Genomic DNA, 19,019 nt, shown 5'->3' on the forward strand with positions numbered 1-19,019 from the left:
TTTGAACTGTGGTGTTGGAGAAGACTCTTGAGAATCCCTTGGACTGCAAGGAGATCCAGCCAGTCCATCCTGAATCAGTCCTGACTATTCATTGGAAGGACTGATGCTGAAGCTGAAACTCAAATACTTTGGCCACCTGACTCGTTTGAAAAGACCCTGATGCTGGGAAAGATTGAGGGCAGGCAGAGAAGGGGACGACAGAGGATGAGATCATTGGATGTCATCACCGACTCGATGGACATGAGTTTGAATAAGCTCCGGGTGTTGGTAATGGACAGGGAAGCCTGGCGTGCTGCAGTCCTTGGGGTTGCAAAGAGCCGTTGACTGAACTGAACTGAAGCTAAGGTACTGATAATGTCTAGCTTTATGAAGCTCTAACTTGATCCAAGGATAGAGCTTCGAAAGCCTTCAGGATTGGTTGTCTTAAATGATTTTCCTTGATGTGTACTTTTCTCAGCAGGTCTATAGATAGGAATTATTTTCTGAACACAACCTTGTACATTGCTTGTAACTAACTAAAGAATGAGCCAGAGCCTTACAGGTATGGAATAAAAAGAAGAGCTGACCCCCTGCTATGCACTGAAAAGCTTGAGCTATATTTTTGGCTGAATGGAGCGTCCCAAGCTTCTCTATGGGAATAAGCCAGACTGTTCTATTGACTGAATACTCACTCTCTGCTTCTCCATGGTCAGAAGGGCAAGAACCAAGGTTGCCTCCTCATGTTTCTTCTGACTACACCAAAAAAAGGCCAACTTTCCCTTTTCTTCACTCCTTCCACACTTACTGGCTGCACTATTGACCCCAAAATATTCTGTGTGTGTGTGTGTGTTTGCTCTCAGTCATATCTGATTCTTTGCTACCCCATAGACTGGAGCCTGCCAGGCTCTCTGTCCGTAGAGTTTTCCAGGAATGTGTTGCTATTTTCTCTCTCGGGGATCTTCCCAACCCAAGGATTGAATCTGTCTCTCTTGTGTCTCCTGCATTGGTAGGCAGATTCTTAACCACTGCACCACCTAAGAACACTACACCTTATAATTTACTATTTGTCTCTTATATGTCTTCCTTCTCTCACTTGGATTGTATGCTGCTCAAGCGCAGAAATGTTGTCACACCCCTCTTCTCATTTCCAAATCTCATTCAGCAACTCACTCATTCTAATAAAAAAAAAAAGCAGAATGATTATGTTACTGACTATTCACAACAGCTAATAGGATCTGTTCCTCTCTCCATTCTTTGAACCAGTATCCCTTTAGCCTATGATATTCCAACAGGAGGCTACTGACCCTTAGCAGGAGCTGACCTCCAGTGTGGGATATTTTACTTCCATATGAATCTCATATCAGGATGAACCTGTGACCTTGGCTTAGTTAGCTGTTTTCAAACCAACTGAACCCATGACTAGACAACTTTAAGGTAATATTTCCATTACAATTCATTGTTAAGCTGACTCTAAGAAGAAAACAAACTATAGCCTTGGAGGGAAATAGCATCAAAAAGTTGCCAGTAAGAGAAAATTGGGGTTATGTGGTCAGTCCATCTGCCATGTCAGCCTCAGTACACTTTCTCTGTAATGAGCAATGCAGTGATCCATTTATATATGATCCATATATATATCACAAAAGACGACTGAAATTAAATTTCTAGATGCAGTCATTATTGATGTTTTCATATCCTGGCACAGTAGCATTTGAAAAGCCTGCACAATTTTTTGCTTTTGTTGCTGCAGAGCTAAGTGTTTCAACAATGCACATGGTGCTAGGAAGATTTTGTTCTGATCTTTTTTGGAAGCTTTGCATTATGGACACTTAGTCCATTTAATTGACTGGATGTTTATGTGAGATACCTTAAAAGATTGCAGGTACTTCTTTTGGTCTGGTTCCTAGGGAGAGGGCATTGACTGTATATAGTGCTCTTTGAAATGAGGGATTAAGCATTAGGTACCAGGACCCACAATTTTTCCAAAATTAGTTGACTTTGTATAAATTTTAACTTATTAAGTTGGGTCTTTAGTATTGGTAGTTATTGTCTTGTTACTCTTTGTTGTAAAAAGATAGTCATTGTGTAGAAGGCTTAGCAGAGATTTGATGTAGCCCTTTGTTTATGAGTGGTTAGAATTATTTAAATTCTCATGATGTTGCTGCTCAATATTTGACACACAAGCTAAAGGAAAGGGGCAATAAAAAGTAATTATTCAGGTGATTTAGACTCCACAAATCTTTTTGTCTCATTTTAGGTTTTGAGGTTTAGATCTTTTGAAACCAATTTTATCCAAACTTAAGAACTTAAGGTTATCCATGTAACAAAGGTATTGTTAGCAAAGATAATTTTTACCTTAGACATTTGACTGCTTCCTGTAGTAGCTCTTAAACCAATCATCTTTTTTAGAAGTAAAAAATATGTAATGTTTAAAAGCCTTAGTATATCGTGGCATTTCTCGCCCAAAATAACTCCATAAATGCTTTCAATTGAACGTAATTTTTAAAAGTCTTTACAAATGCTTTTGCTTAAGTATTTTACTACTTTCCTTTATTCCCATCTTTGAAATCCATTAAACAGTTCTTTTAATCATTTAAATATCTCTCTTCCATTTATTCATTCAACTCGCTTTATTGAGCGTGAACCCTTTCTCATGTAATATGAAAACATGTCTGTAGATAAAGCAGTTTCATCTTTTGTTGGGATGGTACCAACAATTGAAGATAGAATAAACATTTTTAGAAAGATTTCAATATATTCATATTGGTACATCAAATAGGATGTTGTATAATGGTACAGGAACTGAGTGTTCCTAATCAGGGAATGCTGGCGATAGTAGAATACACAAAAAGCTACTTAAGTAGTTGAAGGGACTTTGCTAAATCCAGACATGATGTAAAGAAATACATACAACACCACAGGCTGAAAAAACTCTGACCATGTACAGTTGTTCATTTGGTGTTCCTCCTTTCCAGAGGCAGTAGACTGATGATTATGAGCAAGCTTCTTTAATGTCCCATCTTATTCAAGCAAAGACTCAGAATTGAAAAAAATAAGAACATATCCAGCTCTTTCCTTCAGGTTGGATTGTGTGAATGTGTTGTCTTCATCCTGCATTGATAAATGTCAAATACATGAGTACCTTTTAATCACAATCCTCATATTGATAAAAGTTGGGCTGTGAGTTGGGGATAAAACTGAAGCAACATTGTTAACTTTTTATTATGAGAAATTTCAAGCACATACATAATAAATAAAATAGTATAATGAACTCCTGTGTATCCATCACCCAGCTTAAAATATTATCAATATTCAGCTATTCATCTTTTATTTTTGCTTCCACCCACTCCCCATCCCTACTCCATTATTACTAGTAGTATTTGCAGTTCTTTCTGACTTATAATATAAAGACATTGGAATGTACAAATTTTAGATGTACAGTTTTCACAAATAAATACACCCTTGTAACTCCACCTATACTATGATCAGCAGTGGGATCTGTATTTATTTTTGTGGCTACTGTGATTCTGTAGGTATTCATATGGAGGAGAAGGGAAATTCTCCTTCCACCTTTTCCCTGTTGCTCTGACCTTGCAATAGGATCTTATACATGGGCTTAAAGAACATTAGATTAATGGACTTTTGCTTCCAAGCTAAAAGCTTTTAAATATTCTTCTTCATAATAGGTTCTGAAATAACCTCCCCTTGTGTCTCTTCAAGGTACAAAGAAGAGGAGATAGCTATCAAGAACTGGAGGAGGGAGAAGCAGAAGTAGAATCATCAAGTCCCTTGTTAATCTTCAAGATTTTCCCTTTGTTAGGAAACTGACTGAAATTAAAGTCAGGTGGTGTATCTCGGGCTTTTACCTAAGTGAGAAAACATTTGCTTTTTCTTTGATCCTTTGCTTTAGGACTATAACTTGGTAGTTTCATCCTTCCCTTAGATTTCTGTAGCTTCTTAATGAATCAGGAAATTAATAAAATTCTAATTTATCCTGGTATATCTTAGCTGTGGTCACTGAAGTGACATAAGTGTTGTTGAGTGGAGGTTGAGACTTGGAAGAATATCTGTGGAAAATATTAGAATACACAAGAGACAATAAGAAGTAGTGTTGAAAAAGTTCTACTCTGTGTTTCTTCCTTGTGATTTGTTCAGCTCAGCCGGCTCAAAACACAATCACTACTGATGATGAAGCCCTTAATTCTATACATTGAGATACAGCAGTAAATTTTTTCTTCTGCTGGCATTGGAAATCACAAAGCAACACAGAAGTATTTTAGAAATGAAGTCTGAATTCTTCACTTGCTGCCAAAATATCATTACTTATTCATAGTCAGTGGATATTTGCAAGGCTGATTATTATAAATCTACACAAAACTGTCTGTATTCTATGCCACTCTTGAAATAATCAAAATCCAGAGTTTCAATAAGGGTGCTCCTCATTTACAAGGTTAATTCCTCCAATAATGATGTCTACATTCTCACACACATTTCAGAGCTGAGAATTTATTTCATAGGGCACAAAGTCATTGGATATGCTGTGTAAATAACCTTATTAAGAATGCAGTGAGAGGATATATATTATATTCCTTTGGGTCAGAAGGGTAAACACAGCAAGAAAATGAGGCATTTACCACTAAGTAACCAAACTGATTTATTTTACTCTGCCTTTTTCATTTTGAACCTTTTAAAGCACAGGTCGCCTAAGTACTCTGCCCTCATGTAAGCATTCAGTTAGAAATTCTAGAGGGTGTAGAAACTCCCGGAGAACAAAGCCAGAGACTTTGTGTTAACCAAAACTAGGATTGAGATAATGTTTTAAGTAAGGGTGAGTTGATAGTAAATTATTGTTGTTGGACAGTCGCTCAGTCGTGTCTGACTCTTTGCGACCCCATGGACTGCAGTGTGCCAGGCATCCCTGTCCTTCACCATCTCCAGGAGTTTGCTCAAAGTCATGTTCATTGAGTTGGTGATGCCATCCAACCATCTCGTCCTCTGTCATCCCCTTCTCCTCCTGCTTTTAATCTTTTCCAGCATCAGGGTATTTTCTAATGAATTGGCTCTACGCATCAGATGCGTAGAGTCAAAGTATTGGAGCCTCAGCTTCAGCATCAGTCCCTCTAATGAGTATTCAGGATTGATTTCCTTTATGCTTGACTGGCTTGATCTCCTTGCAATTCAAGAGACTGTCAAGAGTCTTCTTCAGTATCACAGTTCAAAAGCACCAATTCTTCGGTGCTCAGCCTTCTTTATGGTCCAACTCTCACATCCATGCATGACTACTGGAAAAACCATAGCTTTGACTAGATGGACATTTGTTGGCAAAGTAATGTCTCTCTTTTTTAATACACTGTCTAGATTTGTGCTTCTGCTTTTGTACTCCAGGAGTTTTTGTTAGGATTCCATATCACATGACAAAGAATTTCTCCTTGCCTCTGTCAACAAAACTCAACAGATCTAGATCTAAGTAGTGACACAGCTCTAAGTAGAGATCAGACCCAAGACAGAGCATGATATACTAACTCTTCAATATCTCTTACATGTGATCCATATTCCATTTCAACCACAAATGCCTTGATTAAAAAAAGTTGCTCTTTACTTTTCTACCTAGAGATAGCACCCAGTGTAGTAGTTGCCAGTAGGCAGAACTCCTTCCGAAAGTGGTCTTCTGAGACATGAGGTCACATTTTATATAACATAAGGTGCCAAATCAGAGCTGTAGTCTCAGAGCCCTTCCCTCAAGGGCCACTTAGTTTTAGTAGTATATCCTTTTCTTTGTCCTTCAATCAACAAAATATTTTTTTGGTATTTTTAGGAAGGCATCAATGTCTTTCAAGCTTGTAACATCCTGCTATAATATTTATTTACTTGAAAATGGTAATGACTATAGATTACTATTTTCTGTATTATGAATGTTGTAACTGGAGTAGACTCATGAGAAAAGCACTTAGTAACATGCAGGCATGCTCAGTCAGTCAGTCGTGTCTGACTCTTTGTGACCCCATGGACTGTAGCCTGCCAGGAGGATTTGTCCATGGGATTCTCCAGGCAAGAATACTGGGTTGGGTTGCCATTCCCTTCTCCAGGGATCTTTTTGACCCAGGGATTGAACCCAGGTCTCCTGCATTGCAGGCAGATTCTTTATCATCTGAGTCACTAGGGAATCCCATTTAGTATTATGGTGATCCCCAAATGGGTGTCATACTTATTTATCTTATAATAAATACAATTTATTTAGCCAAAACACATTTGATAAATAAATAGCTTGTTAATATGTACTCATTTGTCTTACTCTCTGGTTTGCAGAGTAAGGATGGAGTACATCTCTCTTTTATCTAGCTCTTCAAGGTTTTTGGCTTACCTGATCCTATTCACGCTTGTCCAAAGATCAAGATGATTTATCAGTTTTCATTATTACAAACCTTTGCCTTGTGGAAGCAGAATGTTTACTTAAATGTTTAAGTTAAATCAGATAGCCATGTTGACTATCAGTAGCAGTAAGCAAAGAAAAATAACTAACAGAAAATTTGGGGTTGTCTGGGTGACAGAAACTTTGGTGAAAGGAACAGGAATTTACAGTTTTAGGACTGTGGACACATCTTCTAGGGATCTGTGGACTCAAAGATAAAATATGTTAAATAAAATCTAAAGCAGTTTTCATCAATGTGTCACCTCCTTATTCATTGGAAACCAAAGACAGTTGACCTTTGAACAATGCAGGGCCTAGGGTTACCAACCCTGTGCTCAGTTGAAAAATCTACCCCTTCTTATACGTGGTTTGGTTCCCTGTATCCAGATTCTGAATCTACAGATTCAACCAACTGCAGATCCATCAAGCAGTATTTACTACTGGAAAAGAATCTATGTGTAAGTGGATCTAAGAAGTTCAAACCCGTGTTGTTCAAGGGTCAGCTGTAATATGATTCACTTAATATGGCTTCTGTGGTTCGGATTTCTTTTCCAAACTTTTACTAGACTGCCCCATCAGTGTGAGAGAATAGTTGTTCCTAATTCTGAATTTTTTTTTTGAAGTCTGAACTGTTGGTGAAATAAAGTTTCTCTCTCTTTGTGTCTTGTTCAGCTTCTTTAAAAGAGGACTGGGTTGGCAATAACCCCACTACTGGGCATATACCCTGAGAAAACCATAAACGAAAAAGACACAAGTACCCCAGGGTTCATTACAGCACTATTTACAATAGCTAGGACATGGAAGCAACCTACATGTGCATTGACAGATGGATGGATAAAAAAGCTGTGGTACATATATACAACGGAATATTACTAAGCCATAAAAGTAACACATTTGAGTCAGTTCTAATGAGGTGGATGAACTTAGAGCCTATTATGCAGAGTGAAGCCAGAAAAAGAATAACAAATATTGTATACTAATGCATATATATGGAATCTAGAAAGATGGTACTGATGAACCTATTTTCAGGGCAGCAATGGAGATGCAGACATAGAGAACAGACTTGTGGACACAGCAGGCTGAGGTGAAGGAGAGGGTGGGATGAAAAGGTAGAGTAGCTTGGAAGCATATACACTACCATACGGACAATAAATAGGCAGTAGGAATTTTATGTATGACTCAGGGAGCTCAAACTGGGGCTTTGTGACAACCTAGAGCTGGGAGAGAGTGAAGAGGGACTAAAGAGCCTCTGGATGGAACTGAAAGAGGAGAGTGAAAAAGTTGGCCTAAAGCTCAACGTTCAGAAAACTAAGATCATGGCATCTGGTCCCATCACCTCATGGGAAATAGATGGGGAGACAGTGGACACAGTGTCAGACTTTATCTTTGGGGGCTCCAAAATCACTGCAGATGGTGACTGCAGCCATGAAATTAAAAGACGCTTACTCTTTGGAAGGAAAGTTATGACCAACCCAGATAGCATATTAAAAAGCAGAGACATTACTTTGCCAACAAAGGTCCGTCTGGTCAAGGCTATGGTTTTCCAAGTGGTCATGTATGGATGTGACAGTTGGACTGTGAAGAAAGCTGAGCGCCGAAAAACTGATGCTTTTGAACTGTGGTGTTGGAGAAGACTCTTGAGAGTCCCTTGGACTGCAAGGAGATCCAATCAGTCCATCCTGAAGGAGATAAGTCCTAGGTGTTCATTGGAAGGACTGATGCTGTAGCTGAAACTCCAATACTTTGGCCACCTCATGTGAAGAGTTGACTCATTGGAAAAGACCCTGATGCTGGGAGGGATTGGGGGCAGGAGGAGAAGGGGACAACAGAGGATGAGATGCCTGGATGGCATCATCGACTCGATGGGCAAGAGTTTGAGTAAACTCTGGGAGTTTGTGATGGACAGGGAGGCCTGGCATGCTATGATTCATGGGGTCACAGTCAGACACGACTGAGCAATTGAACTGAACTGAGAGGGCTGGGATGGGGTGGGAGGAAGGAAAAACAGGGAGGCGGCATATATGTATACTTACGACTGATTCATATTGATGTGTGGCAGAAACTAACACACTATAGTGAAGCAATGGTCCTTCAATTAAAAATAAATAAATTGAAATGTTAAAATTAAAACAAAAAAAAAGAGCTTTGGGTTGACAATGAGAAGGTATGGACTCCATTTTTACCCTGGTGTAACCAGTCAAATGGTCATGTTGGGTAGTTAGTCCCTGTGGGCCTCAGTTTTCTCTTTGTCCAATTAAAGGGTTAGGCTAATAATTTTTATGATTTCTTCTAACTCTAAATTTCTCTACTCCACACAGTTTTTAAAAAAAATATTTTAATCCTATTTAATTATAAAATACTCATTAATGATGATCAGCTGTCCCCTCACTTTAAAAATACTAGAACTGAGGCCTAGAAACCCAAGTCTATAATGGGATCTGACAAAAACACCTAGCTTTCTAACATCCATGGGTTGCTTTTTATAATTAAGGTAATCAGAGGCGGTAGTCATGGAGTTGTACTCCGTGGATCTCTCCTCAGGAAAGGAGGAGTTAGTTTCAGTTAGATGAGCACCTCCAGCAGCAGGACATCAGGAAACCTCTCGGTGTCTGATCTGAGGCACTTCTTTCCTGGCGGTTCTCTGTACCCCACCAGAGAAGCTCTCCAAACGGCCATCTTTGCTCCGGACCGCCCCCTCACACGCTGAGGCTTTCTCTGCCCGTTTCTTCTGTCTCCCTACTTCCCTTTCCTTAGTGCTGGACTTGTGTTGTGCCTGAAAGCGTTTCCTGCTCTCTGCTGCTCCTTCCTCTTGTCTTTCACAGGCAATGCCCAGCCCTAACCCCCAACCTCAGCGGACGCCTTGCTCTCCTCACTTCACCTCAGCACCTCCTCCAGAGAACCTGGGCTGACATATCAGGGAACCCATGCTGCCTTCCAAGTAATAACACGTATACCAAGAGATACATTTTCAGGTTTACTTGAGAAGGGCCTTTTTGGTTTTGCTTATTTTTTATTGAAGTATAGTTGGTTTAAAATATTGTGTTAGTTTCCAGGGTACAGCAAAGTGACATATATATATATATATATATATACACACACATATATGTCATATATATCTGTATCTATCTATATATCAGGTTCTTTTCCATTTTAGGTTATTGTAAGACAGTGTAGTTTCCTGTGCTATACAGTTGGTTCTTGTCATTTATATATTATATATTGGTGGGCTAAAAAGTTTGTTCGTGCTTTTTCTGTAGTATCTTACAGAAAAATCCGAAGAAACTTTTGGGCAAACCCAGTGTTTAGTAGTGTGTATTTGTTAATCCCACACTCCTAATTTATCTGTCTTCCCCTCCCACCTTAACCCTTTGGTAACCAAAAGTTTATTTTCCGTGTCTGTGAGTCTCTTTTTTGTCAATAAATTCACTTGTATTATTTTGTAGATTCCACATATAAGGGATATAGTATAATATTTGTCTTTCTCTGTCTGATTTACTTCACTTAGTATGATAATCTCCAGTTCCATCCATGTTGCTGCAAATGACATTATTTCATTTTTTTATAGCTGAATTATATTCCATTGTATATATTGTATATATTGTATCTTCATCCATCCATGATGGACATTTACCTTCTCCTCAAATTCTGGGTAATTTCAGCTGGTTTACTTTGATAAAAATTTTAAAACACTTACTACATTCAGCAGTGCTTAAAGAAGAAACAATTTTTACTCTAACCTATGGTTTAAAATATTTAAAGTTTAAAGAGAATGCCTAATTAATTCTAGCCATACTTGAATCCACCACAATAATTCAGAACTCATTTTTCTCTTTGAACAAAAGCTTCAAGAATTACATTTGTCAAATATTTATGCCATCAATATCTTTGTTTTGTTTCTACAATGATATGATCAACTTGAACAAATAGTGCAAGTATTATCAGAAGTAAAGGCTCAGTATCAACTTCCCCAAAATGAAAACAATTGTTTTCTGAAGATCTCTTTCAATATTCAAGTGTATGATGCTTACTAAGTCTACTCTGCAGATTCTGCTTAGTGTATTTTGGGAGTAACTCATCTTGCAATGCCATTAAGGTGTAGTCTTCCTCAAATTTAAGTTGTTGTCAGCACTCGTGATAGAGATTGGGAATTATTAAAGTATACTCTTTTAAATTTTTCCACTTAACTTATGATACATAACTCTGAGGAACTAATTGTGTTTTTGTTCAGAGCTCTGGAAGAACTAAAGTTGCTTTAGTTTGGTCCTTTTCATCTGAACTGCTGTGCAGGTGGGCAGGAATACAGATAAATTATTCAATATTTATATAAAATATAAATTATTCAATCTTATCTCATTAAGTACACAGCCAGTAGCTAAGTCATAAGGAAATCAGTTTGTTAAGAAAACCCAAAAAGTCTTCATTTCAGACATTTATGAAAATCTCAATTTTCAAAGATATGTTACATACACTATGCTTTAGCAGGTCATCTGTGAAAACCAATTATTTTTCAAGGTTTTTAATCTCCCCTTCACTTTAAGCCAAATCAGTTGAAAGCTACTCAATCTAGTTCTCCAAAAGTTGTTGTTTCAGTGATTGATTCATTTATTCATTCCTCTAGTACTTATCGATGTCCTATTAAGAGTTCTTTCAGGCATGAGTTGCAAACCTAGCAAAGATTCCGAGCTCATGGACCACTCTGAGTCATGTGAATACCCAATATCAGATGATGAGAACTGTAAAAGAATAAAGGCAATATCAGGGGTTTTTATACTATATTTATTAATATTACCCTGAAAGCCAGCATGAGGTTTCTGGAGAAGAGAAGATTTATCACTACTTATTTATAGCAATTAGTAATGTGCTGTTTCCCTGTATTATGTGGTTCTCCCTCCAGGACAATGCTGTGAGAGTCAGATGCTACTCCACACACACATTGGTTCTGAACTGTAAGTGAGTAAGCCCTCCACTCCCCACCAAAGAAAATGAATCTGGCATTTATATAGGAGAGAGGGGCAGCTGTCTTCCTTCCTCTTTTGAGAGAGTTTCCTTGGAAAAGTAATGGGGAGAATCCTAGGCCCTCACTTTTTGAAATGTCTCTATAGTCCTGAGTCTGAACTCCCCTTGAAATGCATGCATGTTCCTATGGAAAGTAAATCTCTCTGGAGTTCTTATTATTTATTCAATCATAAATTATCTTCTAAGGGTTGCATTGCAGCCCAGGACCCAAGTTTCCATAAAATTGTCTCAGGAATCCCTCGCTGTGCAGAAATAAAAATATTTTCTCAACCACTCTACAAGAGGGTTATGGAATAGAGAGCTTGATGAGTTCCTTCAGGTAGAGTTCTTCAGCGGTGACTTCTCTGAGGAACTGATCTGAAGTGAGATCCGGAAGGCAAGAAGAAGTCAGCTGTGTGGATATCTGTGGAAATGAATAATCTGGCATAAAGATCTTAAGCTGAGAATGAGCTTGGAATGTTTCAGTAACTGAAAGAAAAGCCGCATGGTGAGCCTATCAGTTCAGTCGCTCAGTCGAGTCTGACTCTTTGCGACCCCATGGACTGCAGCACGTCAGGCCTCCCTGTCCATCACCAGCTCCCAGCTCTTGCTCAAACTCATGTCCATCGAGATGGTGATGCCATCCAACCATCTCATCTTCTGTCTCCCCTTCTCGTCCTGCCTTCAATTAGCATATAGTGAAGAAAATTGAATGCGGGTATATCTAATGTTTCCCAGGTGGCACTAGTGGTAAAGAACCTGCCTGCCAATGCAGGAGAGGTTAAGAGTTCTATCCCTGGGTCGGGAAGATCCCCTGGAGGAGGGCATGGCAATCCACTCCAGTATTCTTGCCTGGAGAATCCCATGGACAGAGGAGCCTGGTGGTCTAACGTCCATAGGGTCACAAAGAGTAGGACACGACTGAAGCACCGTAGCATGCATATCCAGAGCTGCAGAGGGAAGCCAGATCACACTAAGCTTCTAGAATGTGCAAAAGATTAGGATTTAATTATAAATGTAATGGGAAAACTCTGGGAGGATTTTTAAGCAATGGGTTGCAGGGAGAACCATGAGGAAGGTACTGCAATAGTCTAAGTAAAATGAAGAGTTTTGGATTATTTGTTAGTAGTAGATATAGAAAAGTTGGAATTGTACTTAGTAACTTCTTTATCATTTCCCCATCTATCAAATGTATTGGGTGCCTGCTATGTACTATGAAGATACGTGCAAAGTCCAAGGGACATCACCAATGAAAAGATTAATGCGATTTCTGTCTTCCTGAAATTTATGATGCAGTGAGGGGCAGGAAGTAATGTGTTTGGGATTATAGGAGATGCCATGGAAATAAGGAGGAACACCTAAGCTGGAGGGGCACAGAGGCACATAAAGGAAGTCTGAGCGTTAAGGCTGTATTCAGCTGGGTCACAGAAACTCAGTTGATGTGCTGATTTTATTATTTTATTTTGCTCTCTTTATCTTATTTTTCATGTAACACCGAGTCTGGAGGTGGACAGTAATCCAGGGTTATTGTTATGGTGACATGACAGCATCAGGATCTCAGCTTCCCTAAAGCGTTCAGCATTATCAGCCTTACTGCAAGGCCTTTCTCATATTTACAGAAAAGCTATTGCTCTTCTAGATATCACTTTTAAATTCTAGGAAGGAAGAAAGAGAAAAGCCAAAGGGCAAAAGATACCTGGGTTTGCTTGCTCTGTTAGGAAGACAAGGCTCTGAAAAGCCCAGCCCTTACCTGTTACGTACACCTCTTCATCCAGGGGTGGTCACGTGCTCATCTTTGGATTTATGGGAGCGTGGAAAGCTAAGTGTTTTTAAACAGAAACATTGCCCATTAAATTAATGTGTATTCATTTAGAAAGGGAGTGAATAGATATTTGAGGATGATTAAAAATGTCAGGCACAAGGATGATTTCTATAGAAAGCAAGAATTGAGACTTGAGAGAAAAGTTCTTAGAAGACCATTGAGATACTTTACAGGAAAGAAAAAAATTCCTATCACTTAACCTTTTCTTTTCAACTCTAATTTTTTTTTTTTTTTAGAACAGTGATAAGAAACAGAAAAAAGAATCTCTGTGTTCTTCATTTTCGGTGAAGTTGCTGTTAAAGACAGTGTTCATATTGAAGACAGTGTGAATGTTCCTTTATAGACTCTTAAACGAAATCCCTCTTTCATTGTTTGACTCTTGTCCTTTATGTTTTTTAGAATACCATGATTATAAAATGGATATCATCAATATCTGTATCTGTTTCTCTTACTTATCTCTTAAATCAGTTTAGAAGTAGGTAGAAACCACTTACTTCAGCCATGACTGAAAAGAAAACCAAATGTAATAATATAGTGAGCTTGGGAAATAATGCATTTGATCCTTAAGAGATTTTATTAACTGAGTATCTTAATTAACTGAATATCTTCAGTTAATTTTATTAACGGAATCACTTAATAATATAGTGAGCTTGGGAAATAATGCATTTGATCCTTAAGAGATTTTATTAACTGAATATCTTAATTAAAAGAATAACTTAACATCTTTTATTAACTGAATATTAGACCTTGGGATCAGTCCTCAGTGAACAGAGTACATGGTTTTTGACAAGAGCAGCCCTACATATATCACTGGTCAGAATATTACCCTTGTAATATAAAAATTATACAAAATAAAATTGATTTTAAAACATTTAAAATTATCAAAAGTATTAATTTGATCCCTTTAAAATTTTTTAGATGTATTTGTTTATAATATTTTTGACTGCACTGGGTCTTCACTGCTGAGCACGCGGCTTCTCTAGCTGCAGTGCGGTGGATGGCCGCTACACTTTGTTGCAGTGTGCGGCCTTCTCATTGTGATCCCTTAATTTCAGATGATGTGGAGTATTCGTTTCCTGATCCTTCTCCGTCTTTGTAGCTTTCATTTCTTAAAAATGGAGGAAGCCATACCTCCTTGACAAACAGGAAAATTACTTAGAAGGAATATCAGTAAATAATCCTTGCCTATGGAAGTCCCATGTGTTGCCAAAGCAGTGATTATAAAGTGACTCTAGCAGAGTTGTTTATTCCAGCAGTGCTCCGTTTTGATTTCAAGGCGAGAGCTCAACTGTGGGTCCAGATAGATAAATAAATAAAATTAATCTTCACAAATAACCTAGCATGATCATGTGATTCAAATGTGGATATTTGACAGTCTCATGCCTCAGAGAACACAAGAGATGTTGGATAAAAAGTGAACTGGGATGAAAAAATCACTACCAAGATGGCACTAGGCAAGGTTTATACAAGCCTAACACCATGAATTTGACACTGCACAAATTATTCTTGGGAATTCATTGCATCTGTATAAAACTCATTTTCCAGATTACTGATTAAATTCCTAAAGGCAGTGGTTTTAGTGTTAATTTCATGTTTGATAATTTGTAGAGTTCCTTATTCAGCGTGCATTGCTTCCTTTTTCAACTTGATTGTACACTGACTAAATTGGACGTTAGTAGGTGGGCCCATTGATACAATCTGACTGTTGGCATCTATAGGCCAGACATTTACCAGTGCATTACCACTGTGAAGATATGTTAATTTTTATATTCAGATACTGAGTAGATATTTGCTTACAGAGTTGTTGAGAATCAGTATTTAAATACATGCATTTCTTTACTGTCTTTATGTTACCATACAGATTATTATTAAAGTTGCAATAATTTTCATCTCACATTCTTCATTTAAAACTGAAATTCAGAACATGATGGAACTATCTTCAAAAATTAGAGAGATACTCAAAAATGTATATGTGCCTTTAATGTAACAGATTGCTATTTACTACAGTGCTTCATCTGTACACACACAAAATATTACATCACTCAGTCAGTTTCTAAAGCTTGTTAGGCTCCTGATGGTACAAACGAAGTGAGCTTTCAGCAACCTAACACTGAGCTTCAGAAATGGTGAAATCAGGAAGCCACTTAGAGTGTAATCCCCTCTCTATTAAGAATTCTTTTGGAGAAACAAGAGCTGCTGTTTGGCATCTGCAAGTGCATAGGAAACCTGTTGAGTGGAAATTGGCCCAGGTGTCTGAGTCCTGAATGGATTCCTTGTTCGTGAAAGTCTTGCTACACATGCTTGTTTCAGAAAGAGGGTGGTGGTGAGGTGGTGGGAAGAGTGGTCAGATAAGAATACCAATAGATTTCTGTGACATTTCAAAATGTAAGAACTTTCACCTTCCAAAATACTTGTTGGGCAAAAGGGAAAGAATTATTTGACCTAATCATTTTTAAAAATAGAGGTTAACACATGTTTAAGGAAATAGTTTTTAAAAGACATCAGATCCTAAGGAAGAATTGTGTTCATTTGCAAAATACTCTTTCAGTGTCCTTAATACATCCATCTGTGTTCTTTGTGGGAAAGGAATACATTGTACGTTGGGTTCAAATAACACAAGTCTAGTTTTACATAGACTAAACATTTAATGATGGGATACAAAGATGGGAGCTGGAAGCAAATTTGATTATACTTCTCCAAAGCTCAAAGAATAGAAAGAAAGTCTTTGCCCAGCAGAATTAGCAGATGATCTAAATCTCCTTTGGGTATGTGGGCTCAATTCAATACTGGTTTGAGATTATTCATTCAAAGAGTTTAGTCTCTCCTGAGAATTTAATAAGCTAAGTAAGAATAATCTGTGTCATTCAATTTGAGCATAATAATTTGTCTAGTGTGATTCAAAAGAGTTATTAAGGTAGCTTTTTATCCTTGAATAGTAACATGGTATGCAACAGTCACATTAGCTGTAGCTGATGTAGACCATTTCCATAGAAAGCTGAAAAGCTCTTACATTAATCTGACTTCAAAAACTAGCCTTGATGAAGCAAGCATGATTGTGTCCTCTGTATAGAGGTAAATCTGGGCAGATAGTGCTAAGCACAGAGTTAAGCCTCCAAAAGAATCATTCAGCCAAGAAGGATAAGTTGACTGTAGAAGATAAAATTTAATTATGAATAAATATAAATTCCTTTATTTTGAGTGCAGGCAAATAAAAACTTTTGAGAAAAATCATCTATAAAGTTATGAGATAAGGGAGATGCAATTTAGCAGCAATATGTATAAAATTAATGACTGTATAAGTCAGGATTCTCTAAAGAAACAGAACCAAAAGTAGAGTATATTCTTTTTCCTTTCCTCAGCCCTCTCTCCCTATATATTTACATATATGTTTAATGTTGGCTGTATGGAGAGAGGTTAGAAGGTAGAACATTTAAAAGCTTTTTTAAAAAATGATGAAGAAAAATTGATTATTTTTCCATTCATGAAGTTCAAGGAGTGAAGACTTTTCCATATACACTGTTTTTCATCCTTAATTGACATGTTTCTGAAGGTCAAAACCATAGGTTTAAAAAAAAAGTAGAAAATGCTAATTTCGCTCTTTCTTTCTCAGCCTCTGTTTTCAGGATAATGTTACAAAATACCTTCCTGAATGTGACAAAAAAGTAATTATGATGTTATGACCAATCTGCTTTGAAATGATTATCATATAACTAACATCAAGATGGTGCCTTGAGTGTGTCATTTTTCCCCTTCACCATGTGGTATGTTTTATATGATAAAAATATGTAAGTGAAACTGTGATATTGGACTTCAAGGACATTCAGTATCATGAATGCATAAATGGGCATAGGAAATTCACTCTGTGACACAGGAAAATTCCAGTACTGTTAATCGGTCACTACTGTCTAAAAAGAACAAGGTTTTAACAGGAGAGTGTCTTATATTTTTATAGTAAGAAAGTTGACTCTTCTGACTTCTAGACAAGGTGGCAAACTAGTAGCTCAAAGATTTAAATAAGCAAATATTCAGTACAAATATGTGCAAATGATTCAAAGACATGAGAAAGCCCATAAAATTTGGGTATTACTCATTTCCAGATTTGGAATAAAATTTATGGTTTTCAACAAATAAAAATATTGATCTACTCTTTTCTTGAAAAAACTGGGATGTCTGGCAAAGTTGGGTAAGGTATTCCTGTATGGCAAGTTTCCTGAAAGAGTGTAGCCACTGCTGCCTTGAGGAGAGCTTTGTGGCCCTTCATTCAACAAAGTTCCAGCTTCCCACTCAGTATGCCCATGTGCCCATTCACCAAGCGGTTCACATCACTTATTTACATTACTTTCAGCCCCCGTAGTCTGCAGGTTGTTTCCTGTCTTAGAAAAGCAGTGATGCTCACAGTATAACTAGAGTCAAAACAGACTCCCACCATCCTCGAATGCGCATTGAACTACTGCAGCATGTGCCTAGCTTAGACATGCCTTAGAATCTTTGGTTTTAAAAGTAATAGGCCCATCTTATGACAATAGTGGTATGATTAGAATGATTTTTCCTACCATTATGTGGCTTTCAACATAGATTTGCTGGAAATACAAACCACAGTTTCAGTGCTTTTATTGGCAAATAGGGCAATATTGGTGAACTGATACAGTAATTGTACTTTTATAGCCATCAGCACTGCAATTTACAATTATTTTAAATTTAATGCTTTTGATTAGGCATTTCCAGACATGAGTGTGCCTAAGTAATCTAAGAATCAAGGAAATGCCTTATAAATCTAAGGATAATTTAAAAGCTTTCCTGTAGTTAATCAGACACCAAGTAAAGCTAGTTTCTGGATTTGATCATTTGTAAATAAACAACCCAAGAAACTGTAGTACTATAAATATTGTAGTAATTATGAACTCTTAATTGAAAGTGTCTAGAATACATCAGTAAGTCTTGTATGTAAGGGGAATCTCTAAAAATACCTGAAAAAACAGAGGTTTAAATATCATGTGATATATGACCAAGAATGTGGCAGTATTTCCACTGATGGTCTTAAAATAACAACTTCAACATTCCTTTAATGACATTTTCCCTTTTTGTGTTACAATACAATAAAACTTTAGTGTAACCTTGTAGCTGCTTGCTAACTTATCAACCAGAAATTTATGCTGATCAAGAAGTAAGGCTAATTTATTTGGCTTTTAGACTCTCGAGATTAGAACTATTTGGTTAAATTACTTGTTGAGTTGGGAGATCGATTTCACTTACGTGTAAAGCTTGTTTGGGTCTTCTTTCCAGTGTGGCTGAATCTGTATTTATAATTTGTCTACAATGCTGCATGGCCTGAAATCCCGTTAGGACATGGAGCTACAGCTGCTTTTGTTAGTACCTGAGAAACCTGTTACAACGCCTCCAGTCCAGCTCTGTAGTAAGAAAACTGCTAGGCTGCCTCTGTGAGATGCCTACATGCCAACTGAACATGGATAGTAAAGGAAATTTGTGCAGGATACTCTCTGATGTCAAAAATGATTTTCTGGCTGCTGGATTAATTGGTTGTATATCAAGCAAAGTTTAAAAATTAATGTGGGGACTTTCTGGTGGTCCAGTGATTAAGACTCTGCACTCCCACTGCAGGGAGCCCAGGTTCCATCCCTGGAAGGGTAATTGAGATTCCACACGCCCCGCCATGCAGCCAAAAAATAAGCAGTCAGTGTGTGTATACACATATTTTTATGAGGGTTCATTTATATGAGATCAAGTCCATCTTAAAACAAAAAAATAACTCTGAAAATGAGACTAAACATCAAACTTTATCAAGCACAGAGGTTATCA

General features: G+C 37.6%; 1 protein-coding gene across 2 annotated transcripts in view; it reads left to right on the forward strand.

The window, feature by feature from the left end:
- Positions 1-19,019, forward strand: part of ZPLD1 (zona pellucida like domain containing 1) — a 405,680-nt gene that overhangs the window by 305,289 nt on the left and 81,372 nt on the right. The window contains exons 6-7 of one of the 2 annotated variants that reach the window (XM_043892989.1): positions 3,697-3,820; positions 16,813-16,864. The gene's annotated coding sequence lies outside the window, so the exon portion shown is untranslated. Of the gene's footprint in view, positions 1-3,696; positions 3,821-9,204; positions 9,334-16,812; positions 16,865-19,019 lie in introns of those variants that run through there. The other variant, XM_043892990.1, reaches the window with a different exon arrangement.

Source organism: Cervus elaphus, chromosome 31, assembly GCF_910594005.1.
Source record: "Cervus elaphus chromosome 31, mCerEla1.1, whole genome shotgun sequence".
Lineage (NCBI taxonomy): Eukaryota > Metazoa > Chordata > Mammalia > Artiodactyla > Cervidae > Cervus > Cervus elaphus.